The following is a 13310-nucleotide window of genomic DNA, read 5'->3' as shown; positions in this document are numbered from 1 at the left end:
TATATATATATATATATATATATATATATATATGCAATTAAACGTGATTTGTATCACAAATATTAGGCTTATTGGTTTACAAATCGCAGCCAGCTTTCGACGTTCAAATTGTTAAAGTTACTATATATAAGCAGTGTTTAAAATAAAGTACTGTCTTCCTCTAGCCTGACTGGCAAGTTCTGGTATTGACTTGAGGAAGACAAAATATAATTAAATGCTACTTACATATGCAGTTTTTTGTTTTTTTAATTTGTGGGTTTATAATTAAATACGTTATCACTTATTCCTTACCTTCCTGTTTTTAGTTTGCTTAACTCTTATGCACAAAGCTACACATTGACTTTATGAGCTGTGACCACCACAGGGATCGAACCGTAATATTTACCGTTATAGGCCCTTAAATTTGTCGCTGAGACCGAGATCACCTGCCTATAAATAATGAATTGAATATGTAGAAGACTGAAAATTTTGTCGAATATTACATTAGTGGAAAGAGTAAGTTTTAGAAATGGGAAAGCTGGATATTTTTACGTAATTACTCAAGTTAAAATATATTTTTTAAACCTGATTTTAACTACTTTCGTCAGTATTTCCCTTTATCCAATTATCCACACCATAAATTATTGTTCGGAGCTACCAAATAGCTCATTCAAAGTTATTCATGGTTTTCAAGATAATAAATTTAATAAAAATATTATTTTAGGAATGATTTTAGTCTTAAGATACTACGATGGGCTCTAAAATATATGATTGTTAAATTGTCTAGAACGAAGTTTTAACCGTTTGGTTACAAAACAAGTACATTATTTACCCATAGTTTTTGCATTATGTCACGCTTTTTTTAATAACACTGTTACAATTTTATTCAGTATCTCATATTAATAGATTAAAAACCAATCACTGAATTATATTCCCACGCATCGGAGATATTTATACAGAGTGCTGTATATGTTATATTAAAAGGATTTTAATATATAAGTCAGTAAGTCACGTGAAGACCACAGTCCATGAGTAAGCAAAGGGCAGGTAAAAATACATGAACACAAAAGTCAATTGCAAAAGCTGTTCACGTGTCCCAGGAAATAGTATACGACGTAATCAAGAATGATCTCCGTCTGGAAAAGTGATGTCGCTTTCACCACATATTTGTTCAACCATCGCCTACTAGAAGCATGTGGAGAATGAATCGTGTATTCGTACTATTTCATACAAAGACATATTGAAATTTCTTGATGCAGCACCTAAGGTTTCCCAGCGCTCGTTTCAACAGTCCGATCATAAAGAAATCCAATCTTTGTTCCCCGTGGAACTCAAACCCTCCCGTTATATGTAAGCCTCCAAGAGCTAATACACAACTATTTTCTATTTTTGTTAGGAGTATCGACCAGTTCATCTCACCGGATGAAATACTTACCAGTTTACGGACCATACATAACTACTCTATTCATACTGTACACCGCATCAACTCAAAAACCTTAGGCTTACCAACTCAGTACATCAAGATGGTTACCACGTCTAAATCCACTGCAGAGCACTTTTTTACTAATGGTTTCTCTCTTCTTCTTCTTTTTTTTTTCATTTTAGAGCCGAAAGACCGAGACTACGCCTCACCACAACTAATACAACTCCTACAACATATTCCAACAGGACTCTCTCACCTTTTGCACAAGTTAGTAGACCATCACGAACGATTTCTATAACGCGTCCCGCCTACATTCAGGACACATTACCTACGAAGAAGCTACAGAATAATGCAGACGTATCCACACGGACAGCATCAGTCGTGAAGCAAAATCTCAAGTCACCTGATCCTATAGACAAGTTTAACAGACCCCACCAGTCAAGAAGTTTTCACTGAAGACTCAAGCAATGCAGACCCAAGAATCACAACCCTCAAAATGCAACGCCTTGACATCCACTAGCAGTTTCCAAACATCTAACCAAGAGACTCAGACCCGTATTGTCAAGAAGGAGAGACGAATTCAGACTGAAGAACAGCCCACCGACAACTTCCGCCGCTTTCTAAGGTCATCCAAGCAGCCTGATGTACCCTCCACCTAGTGAACACCTCTCTAGTTTGACCATATGTCTGTCTTGAGACCCAATCTTTCCAACGACTCGACTCGGAACATTCAGACACTCTACATCTGCATCCTTCCAGTACCACAACGGTTCAACCCCAAGAATCTACTCCGCAAGCCAAGCTACCAATGCCACAACACCGAAGACATTGACAAAACGGACCAGGATTTCTCGAGCCTCACATCGACTTTTCACCATTCAAGTATATTTTAAGACTGTTCATATAATCTACGAGCTTTCTTATCACTTGTTTTTCTTCCCCTTTTTTATTTCTGGGCACGGTCAGAGCAATCATTCGGCGCCCTGGCCGTGAAAGTGGGGTTTCTCGGGTTACTCCCCCCCCCCAACAACATTTTCCTTGAATGCAGGATCCTATGATCTCAACCTTCAAAAGATGCCATTCCGCGCAGTTACAATTCCTTATATTTTTTTAGTTGAATGCTAAATTAATCTATTTTCTTTAATGATGTCAAGACTCTGAACTAAATCCTGGACATTTATTCTGATTTTATGAAATTTTTAATTATACCACTTTAACTTTACAGTCTGTTTATTTATTAAAATTTCAATTAATGACTTAGTACCAGTTTTTCAGGTCAGTCATTATTCAGGAACTTGCCATCTTTGTCACAGCCTTGGCCCTTCTCGCCTATCCCCCAGTGGCACAACAGTATGTCTGCGAACTTACAACGCTAGAAACCGGGTTTCAATACCCGTAGTGGGAGAAAGCTTCGGCCACTAGAAGTAAATCTTCTAACTCATTTAAAGAATAATCCTTAGTTCTGCGCTCCTGATTAACTGCCAATAATAAATAAATAAATTTAAACGGTTCACTACTTGTTAACTTAAAAACCCATCAAGGTAGTCTCGTTTTTGGGAAATTTTGCATTTTCTGGATCCAACAGATAGTTTTTAAGCATAATAGAGTTGTTGTTTGCTTTATTAGTTTATAATGTATTTTGTGTGAAACATCTATTAGTATCACCAGATGTCCATAGAAGGGCTATACAGTTTGAATATTAATATAACATACTTTAAAGGTTTTATAACCCGTTCTGAATTTCTCTTTTTTTAAAAAAAATATAATTGGCATTAGCTTAATATTTTTCCGTTTTAGGTTAATTTAACCATATTTTCTGATTTTTAAGTGTTTAGTGAACCAATAACAATGCCTAGTTTAAAAAATATATGTATATTATGCTACAGTATGATATAGGCCTAATCAGTAATCTAAAGTTGGTTCTGAAGTAATTATGTCTTTTCTAAATAATTTTACCTAGTTATATATCTACGTACTTAAAGAACAATAATACTAAAATAGTTACTTATAATAAAGATAGATGTTAAAACTTAATGTTTTGTTTGTCCAAATAACCATAAAACGTACCCATGTTAGGTTTAAAGATAGGCCTAACCTGTTTATATATATTACTAAGCCTGAATGGAAGATTTGTTGAGGATGAAATGTAGGCACACATATATATTTCGTCTATCTAATAACTAGGAAAAGCTTGTTCTCTTAGTAGTGTTTGTTTGTCTTAAGGTGACCTTATGTCTTTATTCAAAGCCTTTTTTTTTTTCACAGAGAGTTAAATGTTTACCTAGCAGACGTAGACTTTGTCAAAAATTTTGCAGAGCTGATTATTAACGATAGAAAGTGTTAACCTGATCTTCAAGTTCAACATATACATGATATTTAAACACGTTTATTATAGAAGATGCAGAGAAATAGATCTGACAAAATCACCAAATACGGTAAGTTGGTATCAGCATTGTTATGAATAATAATATGCTTTGTTGATAACAGCTACTTTTATATTTAAAGTTAAAGTTTAAGGAGGAGAGTTCTAGCATACATTTATTATATTGTAACCACATGGTGCCTAAACAATAATTTTGCATAAGAATACACTTACACTTGGAAGGAGTCCTGTGGCACAACCAAAGAAGAAGTGCATTAGAGCAATGCATGGAACCAAATTAAAGAGTCAAGAACAAGGAGTCCACGGGTACTTGACTGTTCATGTTAATGTCCTGTGACACTTATATAAGAAGATACTTATTGTAAACTTCATCAAGAAGCTCTCAGGCACCACATGGATATCAAGGATATTTCCTCTTTGTCTAAAGCATATTCTGAAAATGTTAATGAAGCTCTTGTCATCCCCTCCCCTCTCCAAAGAGTCAAGAGAGGAGTTGACAGTTTTCATGATTATCAACAACCCGGGAATCAGTGAGTGATACTTTATTTTATGAGAATGCTAATCGATGTGACCAAACAAGTTGCCAGAGAAGATAAAACTGAAGATCGTGATTGTAGTGACTGAAGCTCTCTCAAAACATACTTTAGAGATGGGAGTGTTTCAATGAGCTCAAAATGCTAATGTTTTAGCTCTTTTGTTGCAATCACTGCGATTTGCCACAGTGCAGCCACGTTAGTTATCAATGAGTATTTAGAGCTTACCAGACCTCGTTACCGTTGCAGCACTGCCTTTGCTATGTTCAGATCCTTACAGATGGTCCTGTAATCAAGAAAGATTAACCCTAGCAATTCCTGGTAAGGCACTTCTTAACAACTCAAACTTACCACAGCCGTACAGAAAGAGATATTTAAAGACTTCTTTAATTATAATACTGCAGTTAATTTAGCAAGAAAATAACGTATAATTTTATTGTAAATTTATACTTGTATTGAGTCTGCACCTCAACGTCCATCATGTTCTTAGTCACAAACATAACCTCGAGGTTCGGGTAGGTTAACTACCTAGTAAAGATAAAGAATTTGCATGAGAAAAGTTTTGTTTAACTATCACCGTTTACGTTTAATATCTTAAAATAAATCAAATATTAATTTCAGCCTTAAGTGTTACACTTCCATCAGGGAGGATCAGTGGCGTTTTTAGGATTTCTCATTGAGGGCATAAAAAATTAATATTTTCCTGTCAATCAGAGTCTCAATGTAAAAAAAAAAAAAAAAAATCATGAAAGACTATTTCAGGTTGGGAGGGGAGGGGCTGCTGTGGGACAGAGCTGTCCAATGGGGGTCTGCCACCGCCCCTGGTGAAGACAAGACCCCCTTATTTTTACACATCTCAACAGTGCACCGTAAACCAACCCTTTAATAGATATATATGGTTTATGCCTCATCTCATTTACACGTTCCATAAACAACAATATTTTTAATTGTTTAATTACTAGGCCAGTACGGATTTGTGAATAATCCCTCTCTCAACAGAAGTAGAGACGTTTTGAAGATTTTTAGAAATTAGTTAAAGACATAAAAATTGATTTTAAAATACTTTGCTAGAACAAAATAATAACAGAAGGAACTTAAGAAATCCAAGAGACTTATCGCAAAGGGTCAAGTGAAAAAATTTAAAACATTTGCACGAAAATTGAATACTAATTCAAACTGTATATCGAATCAAACACTGCTTTGCTTAAATAGAGTGAATCCAGCTCAGTACACTAACCTTGCATAATAAGGCTCATGAAATAATACAATAATAAATATTACGGTTCAATCGCTGCATGTTAGGTAACTAGAGTATTTACAACCCATCGTCATATGTGAGCCCCCCCCCCCCCCCCAGTTGCACAGCTGTATGTCTGCGGACTTACAACGCTAGAAACCGGCTTTCGATATCTGTGGTGGGCAAAGCACAGATAGCTCATTGTTTACCTTTGTGTTTAATTACAAAGCAAACAAACAAACCATATGTGATAATTTATAGGCTATTAGAAACGATGACTGGAATATTAAAATTACTTGCCATAGATGAGGCACTGATATTATAAAAAAAATCAATTTTGTCATCAAAAATAAAATAATTAATTAATATTAAGAAGTCAGACATCAAAGTAAGATTTGAAGTGAACACACACTGAACGCAGATCATGGACTGGAAAAATAATCCTGTTCGAAACGGACAGTCTTTTCGATAAATTTGCTAATACTGACGACAAGAAGTTAAATTCTTTGAATGAGCAATATTTTAATAACGACTATTTTTCAACAAATTTGCCCTTTTCTTATTAACTGTTAAAAGGCCCTCTAATGGCTCAGCGGTATGTCTACGAATTCTAACAATAAAATCAGGTTTCGATTCCCGTAATGGGCGCAGAACAGATAGCCCATTGTGTAGCTTTACACTTAACTACAAATAAATAAACAAACAAACTTTCAAAGGCGGGGGAACTTGGATAAGGAAGGCAGAGTTCTGAGACGACTTGAACTGTTAGCAGAATAATTTTACGACTTTTAATTTCATTATTATTATTATTGATCTTTAAGTCTTCTCCGATTTACCAACATTGATTAGAAAGCATAATTTGCCAATTTGATATATCCGTCCCACCCACCATGCCTATCTATTATTTCAACGACGTGCGTGAATGTTAGGCCTATTGCCCAAAAGTGATTTTGCGTTTTACAAATTTGCGCTCATAGTACCTGATTCATCTGTGGATCCATAGGCGTACGAAACTTGCAATGTAAGCCGACGAATACGTAGTTGTGGCCTGTGATACGCCTCAAAGGACAGAAACAAAAACTTGGTTTAAAAGGTTGGAACGTACCATTTAACATAGTTGATTGTTTTGAATTCGAGCAACTCCTACTGGAAGTCTGTCACCAAATGCCCGGTGTTACGGTTTGTGCGGAATAATTTTTTCCAGAATTCAGCACACGATAAGAATATGATATTTTATACCTTCTCTAAGTATGAAAGCAACAGAAAGATATGGTTAACTCATATAAACAGGTTTTTTAATCCCACTTCCCCCATGCCTGCGAATGTAATTGCATGTATACCATACTAAAATACAGACGTCGAAATCTCCTTCCAGAACTACAAATCGTACTATGGTGATATTTAGAATGACGCCACTGCTCATGCGCAGATCGATATTGACTATCTTCGGTTGGGTTTGCATGTTTCTTCTGGGTCGGTGTTGTTCGCGACCCGGGAGGGTCAGGTGCTATCCAGACCTCTTCTTCCTCATTTGCGGTTTCTGTTTTCACTGACAAATGCTATATAATCACTTCATGAAATCAGGGCTCAAACACCAAGTTAAATACATTGATCCTCTTACTTTCTTCATGACTATGTCCACGAATGTTAAACTTATAGCCTTTATTGCTGCTTTGCCATTTTTCTTGATTTTATTATGTAATAACACTTCACAAACAGTTCATTGGCAAATCATCACTTTTTTTCACTAGATCAATTTATCAGACGCGTATTTCACATAAATACCACTTAAGTACACTTTTGATACGTAAATGTAAGTGATATTGTAAGATCTGGTTACGGGTGACTTATTTAGTACGGTGACCCTGGATATTGTTGTTGTGTGTCGTGTTTTTTTAAGGCGAGAAGAAAACTCATGAGTGTCTGTATTATGTAAGGGATTATACGTATGAAATGTTTCTTGGTTGTTGTGAAAAGTACAGTAATGCAGTCTTGCTGATTTAGAGGGTTTGATATTCATTGATGAAATCGATAATATTGTTTTTGGCTGCTTCCATTATAGGTTGTCTTCTGTATTTGTGAATAAAGTTACTGGTATTTTTTGGAAAAGCTGGGTGCGTGATATGTTTTGGTTGTTATTCACTGTTTTTTTCATTTGTGGGTGTTTTTGTTTGTTTGACTGAGATATTTGTTTACTGTGTGGTTGTGTAGGAACTGATGTGCATAAGTAACTGAAGTTGTGGGCTGTATTATTGGTGTCTGTAGAAGTGGTGTTTTTGTAGTTGATTTTTCTGTGTAGTTTGTTTCCATGTATCGTGTATTTGTTTTTGTAGTTTGGATATTATGGCGTATGTTGCATATTCCTGTTGTAATGTCTTTGTATTTTGGACATCCTTTGTAATTTGCGGTGTGATGTTGCTTACAATTACAACAAAAAGTTTTCATGTTCTTTTGAGCAAACTGAATTACAGTAGTCTCCACCACGTCCCACACATCTGTTGGGTGGTTTTGGATGATTCTATGTTTTATACATGCGCCAACGATATTATTGTTTAGTCTTCATATTTTACTTTCCTTTGTTACGTGCCCTACATCTCGCACTTTCACTCCTTATATGCATTTTCTAAGAACTGAGTTACGTTAAAGTGACCTTTGGAATAGGATTGAGAATTCTCTGGTAAAATAGTTTTATCGCTGTATAAATCCATTTTAGAGATCTTACTGTTGTTTCTTATGCGTTTGAAAATATGATTGTCATGATATATATTAAAGACTGTTTAGTGTAGGTATTATTAATTTATTTATTTTGTGAGTGCATATTTCATGATTATAAGAGAGTTAAAAGCAGGCGATTATTGTAAGTTGTGTTTATAATCGTGTGGTATTGAGAATATCGAACGTCGCCGCGTGAAATTTGCTGATATGGAGGATATAGAGATTTCTAAAAGAAGAGAATATAATTAAGTGATAAATATATAAATAGTGTGAAACGAGCGGGAACAGCAGACAGACAGAGCAGACGAGAAAGTAAAGTCACGGGAAGTAGAAGTTCGGCCAAGGACAATTAAACGTAAAGTTAACTGTGGTAGGAGTGAAAGGCCTAACAATTAATATGTTAGAGGAAAACTAACAGTTTTAAAATAGATAAGAAGTATAGTTTATTCCATCAAAGTGAGTTCTAAAGTAACTGAACCAGCCTGAGTGCACTTTGACAAAAGGAACAGACAATATCTGAAGTACGAGGACCAGACGATTACTGGAAGATATGGTAACTCACGCTATAATTGTAAGTGAATTATACACGGAATACTAGTGCGATAGAAATAGAGAAAGGTATTCCAGCCTTTCAACTGAAATTATAAAGCAATTGAATAAGCCTAAGTGGACTAAGTTTATGATATGCCTATTATTTCTACAGTGTAAAATTTTCGCCAACAAGTCACAGACACCTACTGTACAAGAATCCTTAGCCAAACAACCATATTATTCAATCTACTTACTAAATACTACTATATATATAACATTAAGAAGAATAAGCCTCATCGTTTTGACAATGATCTTAAAAACTTGTACTTTGGATTGTTATAATGTGTGTGTGTATTTTTCACACGAGAAATCGATCTTATGATATTATGCTACTTAGAATCTTATAAATATTGCTTGTATAGTAGATGTTGTAGTAAAACACATGGTTAAATTCAACACAAATATTTATATCAAAGTCTACCCTTTCGTCGTATGAGTAGTTCACGCAACACGTGTTCCAATCTATTCGGGCAGAGAGCATGTTTAGTCTAACTTGTAGAGACAAAAAAGCGAATACTAACTTTTATGTAAAGGATTCATTGTATTATAATGAAAGTCAGAAGGAAAGGTCTTAATATTGAAGGGCATAATAAGACTGGTGGTAAGTTATATGTCCGTTGTTCGGGTTTTCCAAATTATCATCAAAGATAGTTTTTTATTTAATTGTATTTTATAGACTTACGTGTTAGATTGTTTTCAAATTATTATGACTAAATCTCGAAAACTATTATACAAATGTACACGAAAATTTGGGAAGTCAGTATGGGACAGTCCTCCCTAAAATTGGTCCGGATCTCGAAAAGAAGCAGCGGAGCGAGGGTATGCAATCTCTCTGATTGCTGTTATTGGCACTACAGTTATATCATTCTCCTTTTTTGTTGTTATTAACGTTAACTTATATTTATACTAAATAGAGAACGTGTAACATTATAAATTATTTACAGGATATTTTATCTTTTTTTGAAATAACAGGAGGAATATCAACGTTGGTAAATTGACCATCATGTTGATGTTTCTTGGTTAATAGTTAATTTGAAGATATATGGGTTGGGCTTGGCCTATTAGTTAGCATTTCTGGACTGCCAATCTGAAGGTTCATTTGGATCAGATACTAATCGATCAGGTAAAAGTAACCCAAGAGTTGCCAGTGGGTAACTAACTACTCTTCTAGTCTATCAGTTAGAAATTGGGTAAATCTTGCGTAGCTTTTCACGAAAATTCTAAATTATTCTATTGTTTGAGGATATAAAACATTTTTAACAGGAAGAATGCAGAGTTATATTTTGTTACAGCATTTTTTATATCTCGATAAAATCATACAATACAACCTTAAAGCGAAATTTTTACGCCCGTGTGGGGGCCTTATGTTTACATAATGTTGCAAATTTGTATATGTTGTCTTTATATTAATATAAATACTATTTGTAACAATACGCTCCAGCCCAAAGGATTTTGTGTGAACTTTTCTATGTATTGAAGATTATATAGATATTGATGATGATAATATTGCTAATACATCTATCCAGTTTGTTTTTTGTTTTTTTTGTAACAGAACAAAATGCAACATTTAATAACGCTGTACCCTTTATCTAAATTTCAATAGTGTGTAGCACCCCAATGGCACAGCGGTGTGTTTGCGGACTTACTGTGCTTAACTACAAACAAACAATACTGTGTATCGTAATGAATCTGTATAGTTAAACTAACATTTAACTTGATAATTTCCTGGCTTCCAACTTCAATGTTGTACCTTTTTTTTTTCTTTCCGAGAGGGTTTCCAGATAGAAGATATAGAATAGTATAGCGTATGGTAATTGATTTTCAATAATAACGTATATTCAAATTCAAGAAATAAATTTAGTGGTGTTACAACTAGATACTTTCACTGTACTTTAAAATTGGAGTAACAAGTTCACATCTGAGGTATGGTGGGTACGTTAAGCTGTTGCCTCCTCTGGTTAATGGAATGGGGTTATAGTTTCATCATATCAGCTTAACCGTGAATTGGTTATCTAATTGGAAAGTAAAATTGTGTCTTAAATTCTAGTGAAGTTTATAGTTTGTTTTAGTATAATCTTTGGTCAGATTTTGAAACTTCCAAGTATTAAATTATTAGTTATTTATTTCATAATTACTTGATACATTTTCTTTTATTTTTTCCAGTTTGCAAAGGAGCCCGGAATGGCCAGGTGGTTAGGGCGCTCGACTCGCAATCTGCGGGTCGTGGGTTCGAATCCCCGTCACACCAAACATGCTCGCCCTTTCAGCCGTGGGGACGTTATAATGTGACGGTCAATTGGTAAAAGAGTAGCCCAAGAGTTGGCGGTGGGTGGTGATGACTAGTCTTACACTGCAAAATTAGGGACGGCTAGCGCAGATAGCCCTCGTGTAGCTTTGCGCGAAATCCATAACAAACAAACAAACTGAGTTTGCAAAGGTTGATAAAGTTGAAAGTCCAACTGCTTCAAAAACAAATACGTGATATATTTTCCATGAACTTTCCTTGTTTTGTGTGTCTGCGTTTCCGTGCGCGAATCTCGAAAACTATGGATTTCTTTGAATGACCATGTGTGTGTGTGTGTTTATATTTATATATGTATGTAGTTACGGGTTCAACGCGGAAGTTAGTTTTAAAAACTTAAATCTTTGTGGTGTCAGAGAGCTTTATAAAGTGATGCTGTTATGTCTCCTTACATCGGTTTTGCGTTTCTTAATCGAGTAGTAATAATGTGTACAACTACTGCATGATATGATAGTTTGTTTTACCAATGAATCTTCCAGCTGTAAGTGTATAATGTATAAACTTATGTCTTCTTTGACGGTTTAGAAAATAAACTTCCTCTGAAAAAGTACACTAATGCGGCGCTCAGAGAGGATTAAAGGCCCGGCATGGCCAGGTAGTTAGGGAGCTTGACTCGTAATCTGCGGGTCGCGGGTTCTAATCCCCGTCCCACCAAACATGCTCGCCCTTTCAGCCGTGTGGGCGTTATAACGTGACGGTCAATCCCACTATTCGCTGGTAAAAATAGTAGCCCAAGAGTTGACGGTGGGTGGTGATGACTAGCTGCCTTCCCTCTAGTCTTTACACTACTAAATTTGGGACGGCTGGCGCAGATAGCCCTCGTGTAGCTTTGCGCGAAATTCAAAACAAACAAACAGAGAGAATTAAAATAAACTCTATGTACATATTTCACGATCGCTGTACTGACGGTTTACTGAAATTTAAGGTAGAGGATGGCTGACTTGAGAATTTTCCTGTCGACGCTGCAGTAAAATCTTCGGAACTCAATCAAATCCTTCGACTCGTATTATGGGCAACTGTTATACAATCCTGTGGTGTGCCATTACTGAAGCATTTGTTTTTACTGTTTCTCGATAACAAAGAATGAAAAAAATCGAATCCACGTTTGTATAAGTTTTTTGAGGTTCTACTCGAGAAATAAACGAATTTTGATGAACTTCTTAAGAAATAAATATTCCCGGCTTATTTGTATGTAGTTTTCTGTTAGACCTTTTTTAATCTAAAGAAAAGAAAGTTGCGATTTCTTTATCTGTATTATTATTATATACTGGTTCAGTACATATAGCGTGCCCCCCAGTAGCACAGCGGTATGTCTGTGGATTTACAGCGCTAGAATCCGGGTTTCGATACCCGTGGTGGGTAGAGCCCAAATAGCCCATTGTGTAGCTTTGTGCTTAACTACAAACATATAGCGGACATTGTGAATGTTGGAAATATTTTGTCATCTGCATATTATAGCGAGTTCAGCAAGGCCTTACCAAGTGCTTTAATACCTCTGTGTGGAGACTTGTATAGTTGAAAATGCACATTTTTATTGTATTATGGTTACTGTGTTTATATTATCCATTAACATTGCAAATAAATTTGATTTTTAAAAGTTTACTGTTTTTTTATAGAAGGCTATGATATGAAGGCATATCATACATTTTCTATCCTTTTAGCTCCTAGACAGTTTTTTCCAAATTTTCGATGTTTCAAGTCCATTTTTAAAAAGTATAGAAAATTTATACCGTAATATTGGAGGTCGATTTTTTGTTGTTGTTATTGTTTTGTTATCTCTGGATGAATGATTTATTATCTGTGCACTTCATATTCTATGCCATTAATTGGGATATTATTTAGGGAATGGCATTTTCCCGGCAAAGGACTTATGGCCAGGAGGAAGGGTGGAGAAGAGTGGTTATCACGGATAACTTTTGGGTGTAGGAGTTTTCTTCTTCCGGACATTGAACTTTTGCTCTTTCTGCAAAGAACAATAACAGATATGTCTGTGACAGCTGCCTAGGAAAGGAGAATCATCACAATCTTTAGCACCCAGAATGGATGGGGGAAGTTCTGCTCTGAAGTTCAACTTCAGCACCATTGAGTTGCAGTCAAATGAGGATTATTATGGTAGAAGGTGACTTGGTGAGTCTGAAACCTAATGA

Source organism: Limulus polyphemus, unplaced genomic scaffold (assembly GCF_000517525.1).
Source record: "Limulus polyphemus unplaced genomic scaffold, Limulus_polyphemus-2.1.2 Scaffold118, whole genome shotgun sequence".
Classification (NCBI taxonomy): Eukaryota; Metazoa; Arthropoda; class Merostomata; order Xiphosura; family Limulidae; genus Limulus; species Limulus polyphemus.
This window is presented reverse-complemented; position numbering follows the sequence as displayed.